Source organism: Mustela lutreola, chromosome 6 (genome assembly GCF_030435805.1).
Source record: "Mustela lutreola isolate mMusLut2 chromosome 6, mMusLut2.pri, whole genome shotgun sequence".
Lineage (NCBI taxonomy): Eukaryota > Metazoa > Chordata > Mammalia > Carnivora > Mustelidae > Mustela > Mustela lutreola.
In genome coordinates, this window is record NC_081295.1 from 7,511,298 (window position 1) to 7,527,317 (window position 16,020).

A 16,020-nucleotide genomic window follows, 5' to 3' on the forward strand; every position below is an offset into this window, starting at 1 on the left:
TGTGGGAGGGACAGGACCCAGCCCAAATCAGTACAAATACGTGTGAGTGTGCGCGCACGCGGGCCTGATCAACCCGTGTGTTCCCAGTCTGAGCAAGCATCCATTAGGACTTGTTCTGGATTTCTTGTTGAAAAAGATTTGGTGAGTTGTGCTTTTATTTATTATTTTTTTTAAAGTTTATCCATTTATTTGGCAGAAATCACAAGTAGACAGAGAGGCAGGCAGAGAGAGAGTAGGAAGCAGGACTTCCGCCGGGCATAGAGCCCTATTCGGGGATCGATCCCAGACTCCGGGATCATGACCTGAGGCTTTAACCCACTGAGCCACCCAGGCACCCCCGTGACTTGTGCTTTTTAAAAAAGATATATTTTTACAGCTTTGTTTCCTGAGTTTTCTTAATTCCAATTGAAAGCAATAGTGAGTCTTTCTTCATTTTAGGTAAATCCAGACTAAGTAAATGATGAGGGTTTGGGTAGTCCTCTCTGATAACAGGACGTTTATGAAACTACAGCCAGAGTCCTCTTCTGTTTGGGGTGAAATGGTGAGAGGTCACAAGTCAGCCAATCAATAACAGTGCAATTTGCCCTGAAGTTTATACCTTTGCTCTTATCATGCCTTTGTCCCGTATATCGCTCTCTGAGATCTTCAAGACAACTTCATGCCCCCCGTCCCCACCTAGATTTCTTTCCCCTACACTTTTTGGTTTTGCCTAGGTCAGTTCTATGCCTTTGGAACTATCTTCTCCCAAAACAAAGTCCCACATACACCCATGCTGAATGAACAGCCCAACACAACCCAAAGAAAGAAAATACACAGTTTCCAAAGCCTGATTTATTAAAAACAAAACAAAACAAAACAAAATCTGCATTTTCCTTGGAATGCTCATTGTGGATTTGGTGTTACGGCGTCTCAGTTCCCTGTCTTGTCATATGTGCAGAGATGTGGGAAGAGTTTGGCTGGCCCGAGAAATGTCTCTGATAAACCTGCAGTTCTCTCCTTTTCCCTATAGCAGTCTCTCCAGTGGAATGGGCCATCCCCAAAGTAGACGGAAATCGAGTCCCCCACATAGCTCTGCTAAGTAGACGAAGTTGTACCGGTCATATATTGTTTCATTCTTCAAACCAAACAGGGGCTGGGAGTGTGGATGATTTGTGAGGGCGCACGGCAGCAGAAGCGGATGGATTCCAAACACTTAGCCTCTGGCGGAGCCCAAAGAGCCCTGGCCCTGGTCTAGCCCGGCTCTGCCGTTCACTCGATGGACGACCCCACCTGTCCAGCTCCGCACCTGTGTTGTGGACAAGGGCGCTCCTGCTTATGTCTGCACTGGACGGCCAGTGAGGCTGTGGATCGGACACGAATGAGCCCATTGATGGCAGAGCCTCCTGCAAACAGGAGGTGAGAGGTGCGTCATGTGATGGAGAGGTGGGGGCTGGCGGCAAGGCAGGGACCCCGGCATCCGCCTCTCCCTCAGCACTTTCTTCTGACCCTCAGATCACTCACTGGGAAAACGAGGATAGGGAAGCCACCCTCACGGCAGTCGGTTCCACCGCTGGACTCTCCAGGGGACATCAGACAGCATTTCCCGCACCCTTTACTAGCCTGTTTGGCCATCTCACCAGGGGCGCTGCTCCGTGAGGTTAGATCAGGGGAGCAGAGCCCACAGCTCCTGGGAGCTTTGGATTCTGGAATTTTGTAACCAAATCTCACTGGCCCCCTAGCTCCTCCTTGAGAGTCTTCCTCCCTGGAAAGTGCACTCCTGAGTGGCCTCTTGCTGTGTTTGCTTCCCCTCGGGTCTTCTCCGCAGACACCACACGGTGGAGTCAAGGGCTCAGCCTCCTTCAGAAAGAGAGCTCTGGAGCTCTGCCCCTGAGCAGAGTGCAGGCTCCCTGCCACGTGTGATCACCACCCTCCGGCACCTTGCAGAAAGTGGGGTGGCAGGGAGCCCCGCCCTGCTCGGCCAGCCGCCCAGACCAGATGCGTGAAGCCGCCACTTCGAGCGCGGCCCAGTAGCCACTAGCTCACAGTGGACAGGGAACGTGCCCCGTTTCTTCTACCTTCTCCACATTCTCTCACTCAGACCTTTATGGAAACCTACCCCATTCCCGGCGCAGTGGTCCGGACTGAGCACACAGGTGATCAGCATCAACCTTGCCCACCCTCGCCCGGCTCAGGATCTAGTAAGAGGTGACCCAGGAGGCATGGACAGTCAACACATACTCCATGGGTGTATACAGATAAAACCAGTTGGTTTATACTAATTTGGAATATTAACTTATTCATCAAAAATATTTAGAGGTACAGGCTACGGAATAATCCAATCTAATGGACCCATAGGAGGAGACAATTCTTCTTTTGAGACCTTGAGGCCAGGTCTCTGATAATCCATGAAACAACACACTCAAGTTCTAAAGTTTGCTTAAGCAGGAAGGGCTGAGTCCTGGTTGTGGCTAATAACCACAGTCTGGGTTCTTTGTTTTCATTGGAAAACACTTCTTTTCCTGCTTTGTAATTGAAGATGGCAACAGCACAGATGGCCACATACCTGTACCTTTAAGGGGACTCTGTGTGCCAAGTGTCTGAATGACTCCATCACCAGGACACTGACCCCTGTCTCAGAGTGTGGAGGGCGTGCTCCACCACCCCAAGAAAAAAGTAGAAAGTTTCCTGGTGCGAGTGTGTGTCTCAGGCTTCCTCCGGGCTCTGCCCCCCTCACCTCTGCCAGAAACCACCTCTCCCAGCACGTCTTCCTGAGTCATCCTGCCTTACATAACCCACTTGGGAGCCACTTGGCACACATGCATATGGTTTGTATACACTTTACCGAGGTCCACCAGCCACCAAAATAGTCAGTCTTCCCTCTAAACCCTTAAAGTCAGGGTTTACCCGACTGATGTGTGCTCTTTCGGGGGAAGTTTTATTGAGCCTGGCAGAATAGAGATTATATACACAGGCTCTGTAAAATATACATATGTGTATATACATATATGTATCTGTAAAATATACATATAAGATCATAATCTTAACCTGTGGTTAGGAAAATAAATTGCCGCAAACGCTTATAATACCAATTGTTCATTATACACTTCCGGGAGCTTCACTCTGATGGTAGGTAGCACTGTGACAGCAAATGTTGGTGAATTTGAACTAAGCTATTTCTGCTAGAACCTACCACTCAGACCCATACTGGCGGGGGAGCTTCTGTTTACAAAACTCTTACCCACACGTTTTCTCAATAAATGTCTCCGTAGCTTTATGGTATAAATGCAATTATTTCCATTTTACAGAAGAGGAAACTGACGTCCAGGTGTTCCAGATCATACGGGTGGTAAGAGTACAGATTTCAGCCCTGGTGTTCGGATAGATGCCACTAGTTTTCGCCCGTTATGAACTCCCCACGTGGTATGCATACACAAGGGCCACTGCGCTCATTGATAACCTACTCCCCCCTAACTGTACATGTTTCACCTCTAACTCAGTGCTCAACACTTGCACTTACAGGTGGAAATAATAAAGTCTCTGGAGTTGAATGGGGATCTCTCCCTACTTCCTGGACACACTTAGTTAATGATTCCCCTGATGCCTGTGACCTGGTCTCCTGCGTCCTCTGTACCTCAAAGTCTTGGGCACATAACAAGTTCACTCTGTAGCTGTTGAATAAGTTAATGAATGCTTTCTATGAAGCTAGAGAACCTGTTCTTTTCCCCTTTTCTGTGAACTTTGGAGGTTAAGCTGCAAAAATGAGGTGTCCTCGGGGACAACGGGGCAGCCTGGCTGTCCCTGATCAGCTCATTTCTCCCTCCAGGAAATTTTTTTTCAGAGGGGTTTCAACCAAAACAGGAGCAAAGATGATGTGAAGAGGATGAGATTGTGAAAAAGTCTTTCTTATTTGTGTCCTGATCTCTGGGCTCTCAGCAACCACTGTGCAAAGCTGGCTCCCTCCCGGGGATCTGAATTTCCCCATCCTTCAGGGTGTGCACACGCAGAGGTCCTTAAAGGATTTTTAGTGGTTTTAAGGGTACAAGTTCCCATCAGGGTCTATTCCTGTGGGGCTGGCCTGAGTTCCACTCACCCTCCCCCACCCCCAAGCCCCCAGACAAACGTGACTCTAGAGCACTGAGTTTCTATTTGCAGGTTCATAGTCTATTTGCATTGGCCATCACGGACACTCCCTGAGATGTGGCCAGTGCAGAAGGATTTCCCATGGCATGTGGACTGAGAAAACAGCCTAGAAAAACAGCCTGGGGGAGCTAGTGGAACCTTTCTTTCTGCCTCTGCTCTGCATTTTGAGTCAAAATGGGGCTCTGCTGAAATCACTGAAGGAAAAAAATGGTTACATTAAAAGTGTAACCATACTGGAATGTACTGGAATTGTGATGATGGCTCATTATAAGGTGGGGGCTAATGTTTCTTTCTCCAACCTGCCCCCACTCCCAGCATCTGGCATTACAACAGCTACATATTGATGACTATGTTTTGGTCTCTGAAAATGAAAGAGTTAAACTTCTTATACCTTAAGTTCTACTCATCCCTGAGGAATTCCTGGATTTTTATAGCAAAATGCATCACGGAGTGAGGAGGTTTCAGAAGTTTGCTGCTCGTGCTGGCCCCCTCTCCAGCTCAGCATTTCATAGAGGTCCCTGGTGCCATTACCCAGAATCTAAATCAAGAGAATATTAAGAGTTTCAAGTGGCCTGTTGATTAAAGAAAACACCACCCAGCACCTACTGAACATTAAAGGGAATGATTAAAGTGATCTGATGGAAAACATACAGACATCAATGTCATTCCTATCAACCAGCAAAAATCAGTTTAAAACCCAAAGTTCTCAGCCATACTATCAATAATAACAAAAACAACACAGGGGGAAAAGCTGGTAAGAAATGCACAGTAGACATACACTAATTTCAGTAAGTATAAAGATAATTTTAGATATTTACATAACCAAGTTGCACAAATTTCTGAATAGGAGGATTGAGAAGATTAAAGTATTGTAAGAATGTTCTTCTCCCAAAGACATGAGATGTTCTATTTAATCCCAAAGAAAATATTAACAGTGGGTTCTTTTTCAAACCTGAAAAAGCTGAACATAAATTGCACCTGGAAAATAGATGAAAGGAATGAGAATATAACAGGTCTTAGTATATCCAAGAAGTATAATTTTACAAAAATGGCAACACAAATCAATAGAGGGGCGCCTAGGTGGCTCAGTGGGTTAAAGTGGGTTAAAGGGTCCTGAGATAGAGCCCCGCATTGGGCTCTCTGCACAGCAAGGAGCCTGCTTCCTTTCCCCTCGCTCTGCCTGCCTCTCTGCCTACTTGTGATCTCTCTCTCTGTCAAATAAATAAATAAAATCTTTAAAAAAAAAAAAAAGGAACAAATCAATAGAGATGAGTATTTTTAAAGTAATAATGCTGGGAACATTTCTTGACATTTTGGAAAATAAAATATTGTTTTCTTATCACACACCCCAATCAAAGAATGTCAAGACACAAAAACACTGGAAGAAATAAAATAAAAATATCTATTTAAATTTTAATTACCTTTGTAAGTTAAAAATTCTTAAAATAAAAAGACCAAAAATAAGCTGGGAAAAAATCATTGGCATAAATCTGCAACTTCCTAAAATGTACTGGCTTTGCCTTGGTCTCCATTCCTGCAGAGAACAGACTATTTCTGTGTTGGTATGGTCTGTCCTGCTCCTATTTCTGCTTCCAAGATCACTGTGCCCATGTACCCCCTGGAGACATAGGAACACCTTCCATGGAAATCCCACCATTGACATGTGAACCATTTACTTACCGAATATCTATGTAAAATATCTAGACATTTCCATGCTTGAGAATTTTATCACGGTAAGCATATTTTGAGAAGTTGTACTACTTTAGGCTTAAATTTTTAAAACTAGAAGTGTGCTCTAGTCCCTTTAAGAGAAGTCAGTTCATAAAATTCTCAAGATCAAAAACTAAAATTTTACTTTATTTTTTTAATAAACAATAGAAATTTATTTCTTTTTTGATAATTTGTTGTTGTTGTTGTTGTGACAATGGTTTTTATTTTATTTTTTCCCCAGTGTTCCAAAATTCATTGTTTATGCACTGTACCAAGTGCTTCATGCAATACGTGCCCTCCTTAATACCCACCACAAGGCTCACCCAAACCCCAACCCCCTCCCCTCCAAAACCCTCAGATTATCAGAGTCCACAGTCTCTCATGGTTCGTCTCCCCCTCTGATTTCCTCCAAATCACTTCTCCTGTCCATCTCCCAATGTCCTCCATGTTATTCCTTATGAAGAAGATATGGTCCATATACACTATGGAGTATGATGCCTCCATCAGAAAGGATGAATACCCAACTTTTGTATCAACATGGATGGGACTGGAGGAGATTATGCTGAGTGAAATAAGTCAAGCAGAGAGAGTCACTTACTTGTGAAATTTTAGAGTGAACTTAAGTAAATTTCAACTGGGTAGTTAATAGGAACAAAGAAGAATTTCATTGAGAAGAGAATAATTCCCTTCATAGGATAAGAGGTTTCTGAATGCAAACCAACAACCTGCAGATACAGAAGTCTCTAATGTATTTAGTACCTGGCAGGTGTGATTTACCTGGCAGACAAACCCCATGAATTTTCATCTGCTCAGTTCCAGTAAAAAACTAGCATCAATTTTTAAAAACATGTACAATGTAAAATCATAACCACATGCATACATCTTTGTTAGAAGGAAATAAAACTTGTTTGTATCTTCTGCTTTTAACAAAGATGAAGTAACAGAGACCAGGTTGCTTCCAGAAACAATCAAATGAAATCTATCAAGCAGCAGATTTCAAGGCACTGGACATTAGACAATGAAGGAGAGTAATCCTGAGAGATGGAAAATGGAAAAGGTGGGCCCTATGATCACCCTAGCTCACTGCCATGAGAGTCTGCAGGCCCCAGTGCAGGATGGGGAATCCAGGTGGTACCCAAGGACTCCCTGGGTAAACACAGCTCTACTGACTAAACAGAGCTGAAAATGTAAGAGACCAAGGTGTATTGAGTTTGCAGAATAAAGTGCCAGAGAAGAGAGAGCTGTGGGGAGAGAGAATCCTTGAGATATATGGAGGGAACCCTTCAAGAATACAGCAGAGTACTTATAGGCTTATGCACATGGGGAAACTCTGAGGTGGGAGAAAGAACTGTCTGAAGGAGTTTGAGGGAAAAGTGCCAAGCACTCTGACAGGGCCAGAAAAAAGTGCCTGCCCCACAGCAAGACTAGAAGCCTCATAATTAATAGTTATTGGAAAGGCTACTCAAAGTAGTCCTTTATCAATAGTGTGGAATAATTAGCCTAAGACTGAATGCTGCTCTGTTCCAACTAAATTCTTAAATGCAAGATCCAAAATTCTTAAATGCAAGATCAAATTCTTAAATTCTTAAATGCAAGATCAAACTTTTTCCAAGTGATTTAACTGCATTCCCAAAACAAAGCTTAAAAATGTTTACAGATAGACAAAGATATTCAGCACCAAAGTAAAATTCACCAAGCAAGCAAAGAAATAGGAAGGTATTTATAATGAGGAGAAAATCCCACCGGTCCAAACCAACCAAGAACGGATTAAATGTTAGAGTTAGCAGACAAGGACACAAAACAGTACTACATATAACTGCATTCTAGATGTTCAAGAAGTTAAGTACACCCAAATCAAACTTCTAGAGATGAAAACTACAAATTATTAAATGAAAAATATACTGGATGTGATTAGCAGCTGATCAGACAGACATTGCAAAAGAAAAAGGTAAGTGACTTCAAAAACATAGCAATGCATGCTAAAATAAAATGCAATGAAAAAAAGAAATTTAAAAAATTATAAAATCAGTGAACTATGGACAATTTCGAATAACCCAATATACATATATTTAGAGTTCCTAAAGAAGAGTAGAGAGGCGGACAACAGAAAAACTATTTCAAAGAGCATTAGATGAAAATTTTCCTAATTTGGTGAACAGTGTAAATTGACAGATTCAAGATGCTAATCCTGAGAATGAGAAGTATTTAAAGATCACACAAAGTCACTTCATATTCAAACTGCACAAACCGCTGATAAAATCTGGATAGCAGCCAAAGGAAAAAGACACAATCAGTAGCAAAGATGAGGAATCCAGCATCCATTCCTGATTAAAACACTTCAAAGTATAGGGATAGAGGGAACATTCCTGAACTTCATAAAATCTATCTATGAAAGACCCACAGCAAATATCATCCTCAATGGGAAAAAGCTTGCAGCCTCCCGTTGAGATCAGGAACACAACAAGGATGCCCACTCTCACCACTCTTGTTCAACATAGTATTAGAAGTCCTAGCAACAGCAATCAGAAAACAAAGAGAAATAAAAGGTATCCAAATTGGTAATGAAGAAGTCAAGCTCTCTTTACAGATGACATGATTCTTTATATGGAAAACCCAAAAGACTCTACCCCCAAACTACTAGAATTCAAACAACAATTCAGCAACGTGACAGGATACAAAGTCAATGTACAGAAATCAGTGGCTTTCTTATACACTAATAATGAAAATAGAGAAAAGGAAATTAGAGAATCAATTCCATTTACTATAGCACCAAGAACCATAAGATACCTGGGAATAAACCTAACCAAAGAGGTAAAGGATCTGTATTTGAATAACTACAGAACACTCGTGAAAGAAATTGAAGAAGACACAAAAAGAGGGAAGACCATTCCATGCTCTTGGATCGGAAGAATAAACATTGTTAAAATGTCTATACTGCCTAGAGCAATCTTTACTTTTAATGCCATTCTGATCAAAATTCTACCAGTATTCTTCAAAGAACTGGAGCAAATAATCCTAAAATTTGTATGGAATCAGAAGAGACCCCGAATCGCTAAGGAAATGTTGAAATACAAAAATAAAACGGGGGGGCATCACGTTACCTGATTTCAAGCTTTACTACAAAGCTGTGAGCACCAAGACAGCATGGTACTGGCATAAAAACAGACACATAGACAGCAGATTTCTTTTTGGAAACAATGTAAAGAAGAAGATAGTGGAACAATATCTTTAGAGTACTAAAAGAAAAAAGGAAAAAAAAAACCTTAATCTAAAATTCTACACCCAGTACTTTTCAAAAATGAAGGCAAAATAAAAAACCAAACTCTAAACAAGTTGAAAGAATTCCTCACCAGCAGATCCACGTTATAAGAAATGTTAAAGGAAGTCTTTCAGGCTAAAGGAAACTGAAACAACGAAAACATGGATTCATACTAGTGTTTTTTCAAGCTTGGCACTGGTGACATTTGGGGCTGGATAATTCTTTATCCAGACATTGCTGAATGTCCCCAGTGGGCAAAATTACACCCAATTGAGAATCACATCCAGTTGAGAACTACTGATTTACACAAAAAAATGAGAGGCACCATAAATGCTATAGCATTGGTAAATATGTCAGATTTTTTTCTTATTATTTAAATCTCTTTAAAAGATAGCTAATTTGGGGGGTGATCTTGGGGTGGTGAGTTTGAACCCCATGTTAAGCATAGAGATTATTTAAAAAGAATCATTCTAAAAGATAGCTGACTTTTTAGGCAAAAATAATTTAAATCTTAAATTTTCAACTTTTAAAACAAAAGATATTTTTAGCATTTTAATAGCTACAAAACAAAAAATGTGAATTTCATGTTTTAGGGTTTAAGTAAAAATGTATGTCAACAATACCATGAAAACAGGAAAAGGAAAATAGAGTTCTGTATATAGTACTGTATCAACATGCTTAAATGGGAGTCACAAAATATCTCTTGAAGTATGTAGATGGTAAACTCTAAAACAATCACTAACATAGCAAAACAAAAAGTTTTAGCTAAGAAGTCAACAAGATATATTAAACTGAAAAATAATAAATAATCCAAAGGAAAAAAGGACATAGGGAAAATAACAAAAAGATGAGAAAGAGAAAGATGATAGACTTAAATCTAGCAATGAAGTGATCACATTAAATGTAAATGATTAAAGAGCTCAGTTAAAAGAGTTGTAAAAGGCACATGCTGTCAGAGTGCAAAAATACAGCAGCACCAACTAAATGCTCTTATAGGAAGTACACGTTATATATAAAGAAACAGTAGGTGAAAAGAAAAGGGGTGGAAAACAGTATGACTTGCTAACAGTGTCAAAAGAAAGCTAGAACCTTCAGATTATGAGACTGACGCGCTGCCTACTGCGCTAAGAGGGCGGCATATGGGGAGGGTATGTGCTTTGGTGAGTGCTGTGGAGTGTGTAAACCTGGTAATTCACAGACCTGTACCCCTGGGGATAAAAATATATGTTTATAAAAAATAAAAAATTATAAAAAAAATAAAAGAATTAAAAAAGAAAAAAAAAAAAAGAAAGCTAGAGTGGATACTAACATCAAATAAAATAAGTTTATATAGAGCAAATAGTATTACCAGAGATGAAAAGGTTATTTCATTATGATAAAGGATTAATCTATCAAGAGGCTATAACAATCCTAAAAGTTTCTATATCTGACAACAGAACTTCAAAAAACATGAAGCAAAATCTGGTATACATAGAAGGAGAAATGGACACATCTATAATTATAGTCGGAGAGTTAAGTACCACTCTCTCAATAACTGATTAAACAAGCAGTCAGAAAGTGAAGAATATATGAGACATGAAAACTCTAACAACCAGGCTAACCTAGTTGACATTTATGGAATACACTAACCAACAATCATGGAACACATGTTCCTGTCAAGTATGCACCAAACATTTACCAAGACAGTCCTATTCTGGGCCATAAAATATATCTCAATAAGTTTAAAAGCATTCAAGTCACACAAAGTATGTTCTTTGACCACAGTGAAATTAAACTGGAAATCAGTAACAGAAAGACCACTGAAAAAATCCTCAAATATTTGGAAATTAAATAAGATCTCTCCAAATAACCCATGAATTAGTAAGGAAGTCGAAAGGAAAATTAGAAACTATTTTGAACTTTATGAAAATGGAAACATCACAGACCAGTTCTGTGGACTAATACCAACGCTGTGCTTAGGGGAAATTTATAACACTAAATGCCTGTATTTGAAAGGATTAAAGTTCCCAAGCCAACGACCTCAGATCTCAGCCTAAAAAACTAGAAAAAATAGAGCAGACTAACCCCAAAGTAAGCCAAAAAAGGAAATACTACAAATCAGAACAAGAACAACGGATCAATGAAATAGAAAACAGTAAAAATAGTACAGATGTCCAGTATGGTCATGTCTGTATAGCTTTAAATTTAAATTAGTTAAAATTAAGTAAAATTTAAAGCCCGGTACCTCAATTGCATTTGTCACATCTCAAGGGTCGATAGCTACTGGTGGCCACTTGCTAGCATCCTGGATACCGAACACACAGCACACTGCAGTCATTGCAAAAATTTCCATGGGGCAGAGACCAGCTGCCCCATATTTTTAAGTGACCTCAGTGACATGTGATCAGGTGCTCTCCAAGCCAAGACACATCATCACAATGGATGTGCGGGGAGGATTCCAGAGTATCAGAGAGATGACCAGTAAGGGCCGCATTGTCCTTACTCCACGTTCACACAATCAGGACCGGACTCCTGCTCGCAAGCCTCCAGAAGATATATCATTTTGCCCAAATGTTTATCTTTTCTAAATCTTGGTTCACAATGAAGGTTTTATTACCAAGAATCTCCACATTTCTACATTGCGAACATAGCTCCACACACATACATACATACATATATCATGTCCCCATGAAAAGGCTCTGCAGTGCAGGGCTAGGAGCGACAGTGCTGGCTCTTCACGAAAGATGTGATGTGACCCTGAGTGGACATAAAATAAAGCAGCGAAATTACAATCTTAGGAACTGGAGTGTCTGAACGAACCACATTTTCAGAAGCCAAAGAAGTGACATTAACTGTTGGCCAGATTCTTGCGGGGAAGGGCCCAGCTGCGTGAGCTAGCACACTCGACTTTCCAAAGCAGTGAGAAGCCACAGTTCCAGACAGTGGAGAGGAAACACAGCCCCCAGCAACTGAGCTTCTTACCCAAGCTCATAAAAACTGTCCGAGCGTGAATGGAATCCAGACCTTTAGTCTCCATTCGTGATCCTCCTGCTCTCCCACGGAGCCACATTACTGCATCAGAGATTGAGCTATGCCTGAACAGAGACCAGGAGATAGACCTCAGGCACAACATGGTTTGGGGAACAGCACTGAGAATGTAGTAATTCAGGGGAAGGGGATGGGTGCTCTGGAGGGCCTCTGGCTCTGCTGACCATGCAGCATTGACCTGGTCGTGTTTCCACCAGCAGACATCAATTTGACTCTGGATATTTCTGGGTTCTGCACAAAGCCAGCACAGAATTCATCATCTGGTGCGATGAGGACGTCTCACAATATGGAAACGCAATTCCTCTTGCGGACGGGCAGAGTTGCAGTGTAAGCAGGTGAGGGTGCTGAGCCCTGGATGGCGTCAGCAGCATTCCTGAGCTGTCTCCCGGAGCTGCAGGCCGTTTCAGCGAAGGGCAAGAAGCACCTGCTGTGGCCACTGGCACTGGCTGTCCCTGAGTGTTTGCCCCGTCAGACAGATAGCTGCCAGCGCAGAGGAAAAGTTGTGAATTTTGTCACTGGCACACTGACATAAATTGGAGCAGAGCTAGAACGTCACTGCCGGTCTTTACCAGCCGCAGGCCTCTGGAGTCAGTGACAACAGCTCTGCGGTGTCAGAATCCAAGCCGGGCCTGCCAAGTGACCCCAAGCAACCTAGAAGCGAGTAAGCTTCTCACTGAACAGGGAAGGCTGGTTCACAGAGGTATGATCTCTAAGGATAAGGAAGAACATTCTGGAGTCTGCTTTCATTCACCCTTTGCTGTCTCCTTGCCTTATTCGTCAACGTGGTGACTAAGAAGCAAATGACAGGACCTCAGGGCTTCAAAATGTGAATTTGGGTTTTTTTTTCCCCCTAGGCATCTGAATGTACTGACTAGAAGACAAGACCTCAGTTAAAACGGGGTGTTTTCATGAAACAAACTCTAACTCTGTATTTATTACAACCATGTATCAGATAAACAGAAGCTGGGTACGGATTTATTTACCGTTCGGTGAGCATACAGTCCCCCAATCACCAGTCCCATGGAAAATGATCAGGTATACAAAAATCCTCAGAGACGGGCTCAGGGCATTGGTTTTTTCTCAAGTGAAGGAGTAGGGAAGAGATATTTTCTCACAAAGGAAATGTGACCTTGGAAGGAACACTCTGGTTACTTAGAATCAACTCAATGAGTCTCATTGAAATTTCACAAAAAAACCTAGTACTTAAGTGAATTGGAGATAACTCAAATAGTACAAACTTGCCAAGCCTGAGTTTTTCAGTAGAAGTGACGGTATTTTGAGGGTCTGAACCCAGGGCTCTGATACAGACGGGAAGGCTTGGTTAACAATATATTAGATGGCAGCTGTTTCTGTGCAAACAGCCTGAGGAGAGGCAGTGGAAGACCAGGGTGCCTCTCCCAGGGTCTGTTTCCAACTAGCTGCAAAATCTAAGACTCATCACTTACCCTCCCTGGGTCTCCATTTCTCACCTGTAAAATTAAAAAAAAAAAAAAAAAGAGCTTCTGGGGACTGGCGACATACAGCAGTGTCTGGAATATTTGTCATGACTTAGGGTGTGGGTAGAGCAGAGATCATCTAGTAGGTAAGAGACCAGGAATGCTGCTAGATTGAGAAACCTTGGTTTCAACCAGATTGGAGCAGATTTTCAACAAAGTAATTTCCAGCACTAACATCCTCTGGTTCTAGAGACAGCTCAACATATTTCTTCCATTGCAGACCCCTTATTTAAATTGTCCCAAATTATTTATCTTCAATAACAATGTTAAATTTCACATGTTACCAAAAAATGTGTGCATAATAAGTGCTTTTTTGATGTTTAACAGCAACAACAGAATAAAGCTTCATAGTCATTGGGAACATACTCCTAATAAATATTTAGTGACAGTTGGCAATGATTCAGTCTTCCAGGATGCAACCTATATCCCAGCAGCAAAATTAATCCTTTGGGAAGTTACCTTAATAGTTGTTGGGATGATATTCGCCAAATGAATGAGTCATCAAATAATATCTTCGGTGCTGAAAGAAACAGGAAGCTTGCGAATATCCAGACTGTGGGATCCAGGGAGGCAAGACCTTCTGTCTGGGATTGTGGGTGTTGGGCCCACACACAGATTCTAAAATAAAATAAAGCTGAAAATGTTTTCCCTACCAAATGTCATACACCTTCATCTTTTCCAGTCGAGCCTTTGTTTAGAAAAATATGCATTTTCTTTGTCAGATACCCCGCTCCCAGGTCCACCCCAAGATATTTGCAGCATTAGACTTCTTGTATTTATTATAAAATTTTCACTTGTCTGTCTGGCTCTCTGGACTCTGCTTGTCCTGAGGAAGAAAGCTGTGTTTTTGTTATTTCTCACCGTCTGCACCTACGGTAGGTCTACAGCAGCCACACCATAAATACTAGTTGACAGTGGTCAGTAAGGCAGACTTAGTGGATCTCACTGCTCCTCGCACAGAGAAATGTTGGATGGGGTTGTTGGGTAGGGAGCCAAGCTCAAAAGCAAGGAAAGGATATCCCTAGAGGCCTGAGTCACCGAGGAATTTGAAATCAAAGACGTGGCTCTTGAGTTTCAACATGAGTTGAACCCATGGGGTACCATAAACCCCCTGGCACTGGAATTTACTGCCTAAGGAAGAGTGCAAATTGTGGACTTAAGCCCTGTATGTGATGAGCAGCTGAAACTGAGTTCCCAAAATAAATCTAAAAATGGGAGATAATTCACCCCTAGAAACACAAAAATAAGGAGAAAATACTTTTAAATGCATATGTTTTAAAATTTTGAATAGGTGAATATATATATATATATATATATATATATATATATATATATATATTGCAAGTGCAAGAATGCAAAATAACATTAAAAAGAACAAGGAGGGGTGCTTGTGTGGCTCAATGGCTTAAAGCCTCTGCCTTTGGCTCAGGTCATGATCTCATGATCTCAGGATCCTGGGATAGAGCCCCACATTGGGCTCTCTGCTCAGCGGGGAGCCTGCTTCCTCCTCCCTCTCTCTGCCTGCCCCTCTGCCTACTTGTGATTTCTGTCTGTCAAATAAATAAACAAAATCTTAAAAAAAAAAAAAAGAACAAGGAACTTGAAAAGGTACCAAACAGAAATTTAGCCATTAAAATAAAATTTCTTAAGTTAAAATGTAAAATAAACACAGCAGAAGAGGCCAAAGAGGAAACTAATCAGAGGAAAATATATATGAGAACATAACAGACTTTAATACAGAGAAATAAGATGGAAAAAAAATTTTTTTTAAATGAAGGAAAGAATGAAAAACACCAACTTATTTTTATGAAAAGACTCCAGTTAAGAGATGGAATAGAAATAATATTTAAAGGGGGGGGGGGAGAAGTAATATTTGAAGGGAAAAAAGGTAGAGAATTTTTTGGAATCAAGACCCCTCCCAGACTTCTCCCCTCACATTGATAGGGCTCTTTTTCTTCAGTGAAACAGGAGAATTTGATTCCTGATTGCATTATTACAATCTCAGAGACCTAAAGTCTGGGAGAGACTAGAAGAAAGTTGCTTCCATGCAAATTCTCTCTACTCTGAGATCTGTATTTTTCTTGATGCTTTTTCTCAGGAGGTCTGAAGACCACACCCCCAAACATGACACCATGTTATTTTCTGTGACCACAACCCCATCACATGGTTCTGTCTCCTCAGCCAATGCTGGTTTGGTTTCTTTGCATAGAATAGCTAAAGCTTATTCTAAAAAATGACTAGTTTGTGAGAGACAGAGCAGCCTTCCTCAGTGCATGCCTAAAGACATTCCTTTCTTCCCTAAGAAGCCTTCCCACTCTCCTGCCTTTGAACCAAATCACAAGTGATGGTGGCTGACTCCCTTGCTACAAGCAAGCGCTGAATCAGTAACCTTTGCTTCTTCTCATTTGG